We start from the raw sequence: 13,464 nt of genomic DNA on the forward strand, positions 1-13,464 counted from the left end.
TTGGATAATTCACCACCTCCTGCATCACTCTTCTGTTTGGGAAGATGAGCTGGAGGCAGGAGCTAACAGCCATGAAGACTGAAACGATGTGAGGATTTAAGATTTAGTGTCGGAATGATAGTGGGGAATCATACTATCTTACTTGTTTATTGTTTCCTACCAGAGTGCCTGAGGATCAGCTGTGTGGTGGTCGTCTGCAGCCTGCTTTGCACAGATATTATTAAAAATCAGTTCAGGGTCCAATACTTTCAAAGACCATTTTACCAACAAAGCCTTGGCCTCTTGTTACTGTTCTGCCTTCATGTGCGCACGTGATGAATCATTATAATGATTTCCTTCCTTCCCCAGGCAAGTTCTTTTACGTTCCTGCAATAATGGTGTATACAACACTTTTGTCAAAATTTCAGTATGAACCGGTTTTATACTTTTCTGATTTGTCTGGTTTAAACCCTGCTAAGTCCCAGCACTGCTCTTTTTGGGTGATAAAGATGTTTTGAATAAGATACAATGGATCTGAAAATGTTTTGGGTGTCAAAGGAACGAGTAGCTTAGCAATAGCAATGAAATACCCATGTGAAAAGTTTGGACTAAAGGCCCACAGAACAGAATAGCATAGCATTGGACTTAGTCTTTTTTTTTAATATTCAAAGTGTTTTTAAATAATCCATTTAACATTGGTGTAAGCAAATGCTGTAGTTATAGTACACTCAGCAAGAGGTTACACACAGCCCCGTCCATTTAAACTTGTTTTTATTGAGAGAAAAGGGCTGTTCATATAGACAGCAGGGTTAATAATCATTTCCCTTTAACTCCCTCATGTCTAGAGATTTTTATAGACCATGTTTCTGACCTTTCATATTTTGCTTGCCTATCAGAGCCCTGATCCAGCTCCCACTGAAGTCAATGGGAATCTATTTACTTCAGTGATTGTTGAATCAGGCCCTAAGAGAGCACTCTGGAGACAGAGATATGATCACCAGTATGTGGGAAGTCAGGTAAAGATTACAACAAAATGCACAAAATGCAAGATTACAATAAAATTGCTTGTTGAAGAAGCTTATTGCCCCTCCATTTGCAGCACAATACAGCAGAGGACGGTTCATCACACATGGCTTTTCAGAATGCAGTCTCTAAGCAAGGTGCCTACCTGTACTATGGGTGGGCATTATTATTATTGTTGTTGTTCTTTACTTGTATTATTGTAACTCCTAGGATCTCCAGTCATGGTCCAGAACCCCATTGTGCTAGGTGGTGTATCAACATAAAATAAATTTGGTATTTGTGGTCCAATCGTACACAGTGGTTGGTCTGTACATCCTCAGAAAAAATAACAGAATTTAGGGAACAGACAGAGAGACACTAGTGGGCAGTGGAGACTGAGAAGGAAGAGAAAGCTTATTGGACATTCATCAGGGTGTGCTTGTAGTCAAATTAATAGCAAGGAAATAGTCCTTTTACAAACATCTTTGGCTAAACACTTCATTGTCTTGAATGGAGTTGTACCCACTTACTCCAGTGAAGTTGATCTTGCTTATGTCAGAGGTGAATGTATCCCTTTGTACTCAATGAAATGTGTCAGGAAGAGAGTTCGCTTACTACTTCAGAGCACAAGATGCAGATACTCTACAACATGAATATTTTAGCCCGTTAAACTCATTATAATGTCACAATTTATGGTAATTCCACATATTTATGAACTCTGGCACTATGACAGCCTTGGTGAAGTCATTGCACTGATATGCGAATATGTCACTTTATAATTACCCTGATTTGATTTTAGAAGAAAAGTTCCTCATTATGAAATAATCAGGCTTCTAATCCCTCACTCTCCCTTGCCTTTCCTCCTTCGGGAAACCACACAGACTTATTAAAACCTAATACCTTCATTTTTTAATGTGCTCATAAAAAAAATCAGATAATAGACACTCTGGCATTAGAAAGGTGATTAGGCTGAACACATGGTGATACTATTAATTCAACAAAGTCTACATTTAAAAAAAATCAAATAAAAATTCAATCCATTTAGAATAAAGCCTCCTTTTTGTCTACAATTAGGCATCATATCACTGTGGATGGACCCACATTATTCCACTGACATATAAGAAAAAGAAATCAAAACTCTTGTTGACTCAAGAAAGAACACCAATATTCTTCCAGTGGATTTACCAAACAAACATAGAATTGCCATGCCAGATTAGACCAGTGGTCCATTTTAGATCTAGTCCAGGATCCTGTCTGTGCCTATGACCAGCAACAGCTAATCCAGATAAAGGTGCAAGAAACCACAAAGTGGGCAACTAGGCGATAGCCTGCTCATGGGGGGAAGTTTATTCCCAAGCCCCTATCATTTATAGGCTGGTTTACGTTCTGAAGCATACAGGAAAACTTTTAAGCATGCACTTAAATCTATCACTTTTCAAGGCAGCACTTAAGCACATGCTTAACTCTTGTCCTGAATAGGGGATGCTTTCCTGAATGGGACCTGAAGCATAAGAGGTTATTTTTCTCCTCATCTTTGGAGGTTTTAACCAAAAAAAATTCTTTTGATCATTTTTAAGTTTTCAGCCTTTCAGTTTCTTTGGATAATGCCCTTCATTCTGTATCAAAAAGGTAAAAGAGAAAACACTTAATCTACCTTTTTCTACTGTTCAGTATTTGTATCCCACCAGCATTGTTTCCTCTTTTTCATCTCTTCTGAACCGTTCCAATCTTTTCAAGCTCTCTCTTCTGATGGAAGTTTTTCATGCCTCTAATCGTTATTGTTGCCCTTCTCTGAATGACCTCTATTTCTGCTCAAGTCTTTCCACGGCCAAGTCCAGAACTGCACACAGTATTCTGTTGATTTAGATAACGGCATTCTAATAGTTTCAGTATTTGTCATCCTATTCTTTATGCATCCGAACATTTTGCTGTCTTTTTTGCAACAGCTGAAACACACTGAGCAGAGAGTTTTTCATGAGGTCTTTGGCTTGAGCTGCTACAGTTAATTTCTAACCCAGTAAGGACCTTCTGGAATTTAATAATTGCCTCTCTATTACTTGGATTATTATTATCCTGCCTTAAACTTCTATGGCCTTAAGATCAAACAGATGAAGATTTCTTCCAGTGATACAAAGGTCATATTTCTAGTTCTCATAAGATATCAGAACTTAAGCCTGCCTCGGATCCAAGAGCGAATACTGCTATCCTGTACTTCACAACAGTGTAATTTCAGAGGAGGAGAAGAGGCTGAGGGAAGGAAGGGAAGAAAGAATTCCTTTTTCTATTTTTTTTTTTAATTGTGAGCTTTTGAATCAGGGGGTTGGAATGTTAGTAGAGGTCCTGACAGAAATGGATTAATGGACAGAGTGGAAGTCAAAGGTGAATTATAAATGCTATTAATCAAATAGGTCTGCAATTAATCACATGGGAAGGTGATTTGGAATGTGGTATGTTATGGAGTCATTATGAACTTTACCTCTATGCTGTTTTTAACCATTTCACTTCTTAACCATGCACACTAATATAGATCCACACACATGTCTAGACAGGTGTATGTTAGTGGTGATACTGTAATTAAGATGACAAGTGGATCAAACAGTTAAATCTAAAAAAGGTATAATCTACTATTATTACAAGTAAAATATGCAAAGGGACAAAAATTTCATGACTTTAACAGGACTACTCACGTAAATGCTATGGTTTCTATTATAGAGACATTATTCCTTTGCAGTGTTGTTGTAGCTGTGTTGGTCCCAGGATATTAGAAAGACCAGGTGGGTGAGGTAATATCTTTTACTGGACCAAATTCTGCAGGAGAAAGAGACAAGCTTTTGAGTTATGTCCTACATCTGCAGAGATGCTAACTCCCCATTTCACCTTGAATGGTCTCTTGCGATGTAAGTTAACGCCTTATGCCTAACAATCTGCTCTACCTTGTATTTAGCTGTGACATGCTGAGGGTAAGTCTACAGTTAAACTGCTACAGTGGCACCGCTTCAGCACGGCAGCTACACAGCGGTAGCACATCAGCATATACACTATCTGTACCAGCAGGAGAGGTTCTCCTCTTGGCGTAGATAACCCATCTCCCCAAGAGGCAGTAGCCAGGTCAGCAGAAGAATTCTTCTGTTGACCTAGCACTGTGTACACCAGGGATAACCAGCCTCGCTACATCTTTCAGGGGTGTGGACTTTTCACACCCCTGAGAGACGTAGGGCATGTCTACACTACAAAATTAAGTCAACCAAATGTATGTTAGTATACAGCTGCCACAGTAATTACGTCACTTGTGTGTATCTACACTTTGCTCCTTGTGTCAGTGGTGCATGTCCTCACCAGGAACGCTTGCACCGATTGAACTGTCCATGTCAGCCATCGCGGCAAAAGCCAGCAACAGTCAAGGTAAGCAACACCACACCTACACTGACACTGCATCAACCTAACTACATGAACATTGATTCTATGCCTGTTATGGAGGTGGAGTTATTAAGTCAGCATAGTGGGTGAATTACGTCGGCAAGAACAAAATTTTAGTCTAGACACTTACGCTTAGATCAATCTAAGCTGCTCTGCATCGACCTAACTCTGGTATAGACCAAGGCATAGAGATTCCAATGGAAGTTTCCAGTGTTGACCAGCAGTTTGTACCTTTACCAGAGCTCTGTGTAAGCTCAAAAGTTTTCCTCTTTCACCAACAGAAGTTGGTCTAATAAAAGATATTACCTTAGCTACCTTGTCTCACATTAGTCTTTGGCATTTATGTAAATAGACTATTTGGGACACTGATCTATAGTTTAGTCTTATTTATCTGTTATTTTATTTAATTTTTTTAAACATACATACTAGGTCTGCCCACCCCATATTCCAGGTGCCTCTTCCAGTATTTAATGCACAATAATCAATAATTACCTCTAAAATCTACGAATGACCATGCATATAATCATTATTAATTCCCAGCTCAGAACTTCATGACACCACAATTAATAACTCCTCCTACCCTTTATTCTGTCCCCTCCCCAAACATCTGCAGCACAGCTTTGCAGCATGTCCAAAGTCAATAATAGGAGCTTTTTCAGACCGAGGTGGGAAGTATATTCCTGATATAACTGCAATCAAAGTAATACATAGGTATCAATAAGTATTCTATAGAATTAAGTCACATTCTGGAGAATGCCCTTCTGGCAGCTCCCTTTCTTTTTTCAGGGAGCTCAAAGGGGATCCCAACTCCGGTAGTATGAAATGAGATGAAAAGTAGGATCTCTGGATTCAAACTATTTAAGGCTTTACAAGTCAAAACAGTCACCTTCAACTCCACCTGGAAACTCCCAGGCAGTCAGTTCAACTAGCACAGCTCCAGTATTATTTGCTCCCCATGAAAAGGGCTACTTATCAGATGAGCTGTTACATTCTGGACTGGCTTTAGGTCCTAAAGTTTAACCCTAAGTAGAGTACATTATAGTAATCTAATCCTGAGGTGACAACAGCTCTCATCTTCTCTTATCTTCTACAAGAAATACATCTACCTATTCAGTTAACTTGGAAAATGTCAATGTAATTTTCAAAATTCCTGTAAGTACAATTCAATTAAATATTTCTTAAGTATCTAGCTAACAGCTGACCCATTTCTTTGAGATGCTGACCACCCTTGACCAGAATGGGAATACAGGTGTTCAGCATCTTGCATGACCAGACATTAAGGGTATGTCTACACTTCAGCTGAGAGCATGAGCGTGTAGACACGTGCATGAGGCTTGCTTGAGCTAGAACAGTAAATATAGCAGTGTGGCCATGACGACATGGATGAGAGCTTAGGCTAGCCCCCCAGGTACCAGCCCTCCTGACCCCCTGGGTACATACTCGGGTGGATATCACACTCCTATCTTTAGCACACTAACTCAGGCTGAGCTAGCACCCATTTGTCTACCTGTTCTGGGAAGCATGTCCCCAGCTGCAGTGTAGACATATCCTGAGAGAGAGAAATAAAGTTTAACTCTGGCACAAGTCAGTGAATCAGGGATAATATTTAAACATTTCTGGTCAATTATAGCAAGTCTCAGGAAGTGTTATACAAGGGACAAAGGTAAAAGGTATACAAGTATAAAGGTAAAAGCAATTGTCGTCATGAAATTCACTGCCTGGAGAGACCAAAGAAATAAGAGTCAGGATCCTTTGAACTAGAAAACAGGTAAAATTGACAAAATGTGCTAAATGTTATAGTGCTTCATAAGAGTTAGAAAGTTCAAGTAAAATATAATACACAAACATAAAACGTAAGCAGTTTGAAATAGAAAGGTTTCTATGAACTCTGGATCTGGCTGCATATATTGCCGCACAGGGGCACCCCTATTTTTTGAGCAGGGCACTTTAAAAGCTAAAAGATTGTCCTTCTTAGACATACCTGGAAATGTGGGGACATGAAATAAAACATAAAACTCAACCAGGGTCTCAAGGCAAAAGTAACTAACAAACATACACAGTGTTCTGGCTCTATAAAGACTAAGTCAGGCAAACTAACCAACCCCTCCCCAGTGGGGGTACATAAAAGGAGGAAAGTTAGCTAGGCTCACCTCAGCATACCCCACAGCATTAGACCTTGCTCCATTTTGGGGATTATAGAATCAAACATTGGGCAGGAAGGGACCCTGAAAGGTTATTTAAACCAGCCCCCTGCATTGAGGCAGGACCAAGTAAACCTAGACCATCCCTGACAGGTGTTTGTCTAACCTGTTCTTAAAAAAAAACCCTTTAAAAAATGTTGGGGATTCCACAACCTCCTTTGGTAACCTGTTCCAGGGATTAACTATCATTAGAAAGTTTTTCCTAAAATCTAATCTAGATCTCCCTTGATGCAGATTAAGCCCATTACTTCTTGTCCTACCTTCAGTCGACATAGAGAACAACTGATCACCATCCTCTTTATAACAGCCCTTATCATATCTGAAGACTTAGTTCCCCCACCAGTCTTCTTTTCTCAAGACTAAACATACCCAGGTTTTTTAAACCTTTCCTCATAGGTCAGGTTTTTAAAATCTTTTATTGTTTTTTGTTGCTCTCCTCTGAACTCCCTTCAATTTGTCCACATCTTTGTTAAAACGTGGCACAAAAAACTGGTCTCAGTCCTCCAGCTGAGGCCACACCAGTGCCAAGCAGCGTGGGACAAGTATCTTTTTTTATGACACCCATGTTTTACATACGACATGCCTGTTAATCCCCGCCCCCGGAATGATAGCCTTTTTTGCAATTGCATCACATTGACAGTTCATGTTCAATTTGTGATCTACTACAATCCCCAGATCCTCTTCTACAGCACTACTGCCTGACCAGTTGTTCCCTACTTTATAATTGTGCATTTGATTTTTCCTTCCTACGTGTAGTACTTTGCACTTGTCCTTATTGACTTTCATCTTGTTGATTTCAGACCATTTCTCCAATTTCTAAAAGTCCTTTTGAATAATCCTGTCCTCCCAAGTACTTGCAACCTCTCCAAGCTTGGTCATATGCAAATTTAATAACCATACTCTCTCCTCCATTAAACAAGTAATTAATGATAATATTGACTAGTACCAGACTCAGGACAGACTCCTGTAGAACTCCACTAAATACATCCTCCTAGTTTAATAAACCATTGATAGCTACTCTGAGTATGGTTTTTCAACCAGTTGTGCACCCACCTTTTAGTAATTTCATCTAGACCACATTTCCCTAGTTTGCTTATGAAAATGTCACATGGAACAGTGTAAAAAAATGATATGAATATCAAGATAAATCAGGTCTACTGCTTCCCACTATCCATTAATACAAGAATCCTGTCAAAGAAGGAAATTAAGTTGGGTTGGCATGATTTATCCTTGACAAATCCATGTTAGCTATTACTTCTTACCCCAATATCTTGTAGGCTCACAAATTGATTGTTCACTAATTTGTTCCATTATCTTTCCAGGTATCAAAGTTAGGCTGACTGGTCTATAATTCCCGGGGTCCTTTTTGTTTCCGTTTTTAGAGGTAGATACTATGTTTGCTCTTCTCATGTCCTCTGGAATCTCGCTGTTCTGCATGAGTTCTCGAAGATAATTGCTAACAGTTCCAAGATTGCTTCAGGGTGCATTTGATTAGGTCTTGTCAACTTGAATACATCTGATTTATCTAAATATTCTTTAACCTGTTTCTTCCCCTATTCTGACTTGTATTCCTTACCCCTACTTTATAATATTAAGTGTGTTAAGTATCTGGGTAACAATTTACCTTTTTAGTGAAGGCTGAAGCAAAACAGGCATTAAGCACCTCAACCTTCTTGATGTCATCTGTTATTAGTTCTCCTTCCAGCTAATTTGTGGACCTATACCTTCCTTCATCTTTCTCTTGCTCCTAATGTCGTTATGGAACCTCTTCTTATTGCCTTTTATGTCCCTTGCTATGTGTAACTCATTTTGTTAGCCTTAGCTTTTCTGATTTTATCCCTATGTGCTTGTGCTATTCTTTTGTACTCATCCTTAGTAGTTTATCCATATTTCCACTTTTAGTAGGATATCGGTTTGATTTTCAGGTCCTTAAAAAGCTCCTGATTGAGCCATATTGACATCTTACTATTCTTCCCATCTTTCCTTCAGTTTGTTGTTGTACCTTTAATATGGTCTCTTTGAGAAACTGCCAGATGTCCTGAAGACCTTTTTTCCTTAGATTTTATTCCACTGGTAACTTACCTGCCAGTTGTCGGAGTTTGTTAAAGTCTGCTTTTTTGAAGTCCATTGTCCTCATTCTGTTGCCCTCACTCCTTTTCCCCCAAATTGCCTTCAACCTTCAGATTTGCAACCAGTTCTTCTCTGTTAGTCAGAATTAAGTCTAAAATGACTTTCCACTTGGTTACTTCCTTGACCTTCTGAAACAAGAAGTTGTCTCCAACACATTCCAAGAACGCATTGGACATTTTGTGTTTTGTCATATTACTTTTGCAACAGATATCAGGGAAAAGTCCCCCATTACCACCAGGTCTTGTGTTTTTGATATTTGTTTTAGAAATGCCTTATCCACCTCCTCATTTGGAGGTCTACAGTAGAGTTTACCATAACATTGGACCAGTTTTCCCCAGGGACTTTCATTTGGTCTGCCTCTCACCTTCTTCTGGACCTCAGAATGAATACATGTATTCTTGATGTATAATTCAAGACCTTCTCCCCTTTTTCCCCCCTTCCTGTCTTTCCTGCACAAGCTATACCCTTCTATACCAGAATTCTAGTATTCCTTTCACAGCTGAGATAGCCCAGCCTCTAAACATTCCTTTGCAGATTCCCTGCACTAAGTGCAGGCAAGCGATGGTCTTTTGGTAAAAAAGTTGATGTTTTCCTCATTTTACTAGGGATGAGATATATAGATACCCATAGTACTACTACTTTCATTACGTGGCTCTTTGAAGAATGGCACAATAAACATGGCAGCATTCCTCTTCTGCTGATAGTGGTCAGGGTAACAAGAAAAATGCCTTTCTTCTGGTGGTGCAAACACTGTCCTCAATCTAGACACACACACACACACATATTCAAATCCCATTTCTCTAATGTTTGCAGTTTTTTTCCCAGAAAGCTAATCATTACAGATCAGGAACATTACAACCTCGAAGATTAAAAGATGAGATGTTTCAGGAAACATCTACAAATTGTTTTATCATGACAAAGTTGCTTTCACTTCAGAAAGTATTTTTGACAAAGATCCACATCCAAGGTTAATGACAAAGTCTGAGGGGTGGGAATCATGCAATGAGTGGAAAGCTGGCCTAGAAAATGTAAAGCAGAGTTGCAGGAAGCACCAGGAAGGGAGTGGGTGGGGAAGGGAGGGGGGAGGGAAACAGCCACATAAAGTACAAATGATAAAATATTGGAAGATTGGGTAACTAAGAAAAATAAAGCAGACACAGAAAGGCTTTGATCATTTAAGGGCTCATAAATGTCAGGGAGTTTAAAGTAGATGGACAGATGTAAAACAAAGATAATTTAAAAAAAGGGTATGTCTGGCAAGTACATGCAGCTTCATTAGGGATAAGAAGGGAAAAGTGACAATAAAATAAATAGTAATAACTCCCCCCCCCAAAAAAAAACCACCCTAGTCCATTCTGGATTCACACACTAAATACAAATGGGCACTGTTAAGGAAAAAAGACAGCAGAAGGACAAGCATATGGGTGACTGAAATCAAAAGAGCAATGTTTGATTCTTATGTCAGGAAATAGTGGCTGTTTTTGCCCAAATGGAAACAAAACAGAGCCTGTGTATGTATACAGACTGTGGGAATGTAAAGATATTTCTTTATTAGTGTTACCTGTCTACAGATGGAATTTTGTCTTGCTTAGTCATGATATAATAATACTGCTACAGTGTATCTGCCTTCCACGGTCCTACACCTGCATGGATCTGTCACACGGATGATAAATCTCAGATGTCAGATTTGTTGCCATTAGAGCTTGCTGAAAATTTCTTGTCATCACGAATCAGGAAGAATTGTTGAATTATATGTCTTTTTCATGGAAAAAACTTCTGAAAAATATTGATTCAGAAATGTCAACACATTAGCTTGGTTCAGCAATAATCTGTGTCCCCTTGAGCTGCCAGAATGACACATGGTAGTTGTAATTTGGGTGCCTCATGTCTCCAGTCTATGGGCTCGGTTCCTGGGCCAGCCAACAAATCTGGGGATGCACCACTGTGGTTAAGGTGGAAGGGAGACTGCCATGCTTCATGGGGATGTAGTCCAGTGGGAGAGACCATCCTATAAAAGAAAGTGGGGGCACGAAGCACCTAAAGTACAACTCTGATGAGGCAACACAGAATCTCGGGCAAACACAAATTAATGTCAAACTGACCTGAAATGATTGTTTTGATTTGGGTTGACAAACCAAAATATATTGATTTAGTGTTGGAATGACCCCAAATCAACTATTAATTTTTTTTTCCTATCAGGCAAATCAAAATGTAATTGGGAGGGGCAGGGGAAATCAAAATTTTCCTGTGGGAAAATTTTTATTTTTCAGAAACAGCATATTCTGTCAAAAAAACCGCTCTGTCAACCAACTCTAATTACAATCAAACTCTGTTAACAATCCCTAATTAAAGGCCCATCCTTCACAGTTGAAGTCAATGGGTGTTTTGCCAGCAGGAACAGAAAAAGTCCCTAGTGACTATGACATAGTGTCACTGCATTCTAATAGGATAATGCAAATTAATGATGTTCAAACCTAGAAAGACCAAAGACTCACTATTATTCAGAGTATAGAGAGACACTCCCACACACACACACACAATTTCAAGCACTTCCCTGTCCCAGGTGGGTCAGGAATTATAGCTTTTCTTGTGGTATTTTGATACTGGTTCTAGCCAGCAATGAAAGTAGAAGTATATATAAAAAATGCACAAAAATGGAAGAAACAGTAAATTTACTTATTAACTCATATGCATAGAATCATCATCACACACCACGGCCATTTTTTACTCTTCTTGAAGAATTTATCGGGAGACAAATAGCCAACCATCACTGCATTATATATAAGCAGGTTTTGTGTAGCAAAGTCTTAAAATTTGAGCATGTAATGTCAGTGGTAGTTTCCATTGTAAACTACATCTGTTCTAGAGGACTAAAACATAGGACATTTCGAGCCTTTCTTGAAGGGGTATACGCCGAGTGCAGCGACTTAATCTACCGTACGGAAGTGAGGTGGTTGAGTCAAGGACGAGTGCTCCAGTATTTTGTTGCTTTGAAAGAGGAGGGTGCACAATTCCTAGAAAATGGGCCAATAAAATTCCCAGAGCTTGAAAATGAGTCCTGGAATCAAGATCTCTTTTTCTTTTGTGATAATACAGCACACCTGAATGATCCCAACATTCAACTTCAGGGGAAAAAATCAACTTATATTTCAAATGTGTGCAGCAGTGAAAGCTTTCAAAATGAAATTAAAACTTTTCAGAAGTCAGCTGTCAAAAGGCAAAATGTGTCACTTTCCCACTTATGCACAGCGTATCCCTCAGCACAAACATGCCGAGTTAGAAGAAAAATACGCAAAGCACATTAATCTTTTGACTGAAGAATTTGACAGAAGACTTACTTTGTCTAAAGAAGACGGCGTCCAGTTGAAGCTGATTGAAGATCCCTTTTCTGTGGATCCAAAGGAAGTGCCACTAGATTTGCAGTTGGAGGTTATTGAACTTCAATGTTCGACAGTTTACCGAAATAAGCACAGAGAAAGCAGCCCGTAGGACTTCTACAAAAGTCTGGGCAATGAAAAATACAAGAATTTTATCGAAGTTGCACTGAAAACATTCAGCATTTTTGGAAGCACTTACATATGTGAACAAACATTTTCCATCATGAACATGAATAAAAACAAGCAACATTCTTCTCTGACTGACAACCATTTGGAAGACATTATGAAAATATCCACTTCAAATGTGACCCCTGAATACGACAAGCTTGTTGCCGAAAAGAGATGTACTATCTCTCATTAAATTTGCAAGGTAATTATGAAAAGTACAAATGTTTTCTTTCAATGGAAAAATGTTTTCTTTCAATGGAACAGGTGTTTTTCATTTTTCCACTATTCATAAAAAAAATTAAAATTAAAAAAAATTGCTTGCTTTAATTGAAAAATTCTTAGTAAAGTATCACCCCCCCTAACCTTCCTTTTCAGCCCACAGCTGTTTCGGCGGGGTGGCGCTGGGGAAGGAGGGTTTGTTTCCACAGGGCAGGCGGCGGGGGGGGGAGAGGGGTTGGAAGGGCCGGGGGGGTTTCGACTTCAGCTGTTTTCTTTGGAGTAATATGGCCCTCGCTGCTTTACGAGTTGTGCAGGCCTGGTATAATATATACATTACTCATTACAGAATATAAAAAGAGAAAGCCCCAACCCCCCCCGCAATTTTTGGACATCCACATAAAACTCAAAAATTGCTTTAACCCCCCCATGAATAAATAAACCCTGAAAAAACAGAAATCCTAAAAATAATGTGCCAATGGGAACTTTGAAGACCCATTGTTTTGGTTTTTAAATCAGTGCTTTGAAAGTTACAAAATTTAAAACAAATCAAAATTACTTAACACCTAATCATGCTAAAAAGAAACAACCCTAATGCTTATTATCTTTTAAAAGATGACGGCATCAAGTGTGTTAATCCTTTGGCAGCTGCTGTAAAAGTTGTTAGAAGCCTAGGGACAGAAGCTGAGTGATGTATATGGTAGTGGTAATATTTCTGACCCTCCACAGGTAAATCCTTTCTCCATTGTTATTGAGTCAGGTGGCTGGATGATTCCTTGACAAAAGAGTGCTAGTTTTATAGGATTATCAAACAGCCTAATCTAAGTGTTAAAAACATATAATAGCAACTGACTTATTTGTGGAACTGGGCTCCTCGAAGTTCTAGCCATTGCTGTACCTGAACAGATGTGCAGCCTAAAGCTGTTCCTGTATGCAAACTTTCAAGTTGAAAAGACATTTTTATTTACAGAACT

General features: G+C 39.1%; 1 protein-coding gene across 2 annotated transcripts in view; it reads right to left on the reverse strand.

Annotated features, from left to right (window-relative positions):
* Positions 1-13,464, reverse strand: part of LRRC3B (leucine rich repeat containing 3B) — a 300,698-nt gene that overhangs the window by 227,769 nt on the left and 59,465 nt on the right. Inside the window, exon 1 of one of the 2 annotated variants that reach the window (XM_073333448.1) lies at positions 2,636-2,710. The exons of the other annotated variant lie outside the window; for it this stretch is intronic. The gene's annotated coding sequence lies outside the window, so the exon portion shown is untranslated. Of the gene's footprint in view, positions 1-2,635; positions 2,711-13,464 lie in introns of those variants that run through there. 2 annotated transcript variants of the gene reach the window in all.

The sequence above is a fragment of the Lepidochelys kempii genome, chromosome 2, assembly GCF_965140285.1.
Source record: "Lepidochelys kempii isolate rLepKem1 chromosome 2, rLepKem1.hap1, whole genome shotgun sequence".
NCBI lineage: Eukaryota > Metazoa > Chordata > Testudines > Cheloniidae > Lepidochelys > Lepidochelys kempii.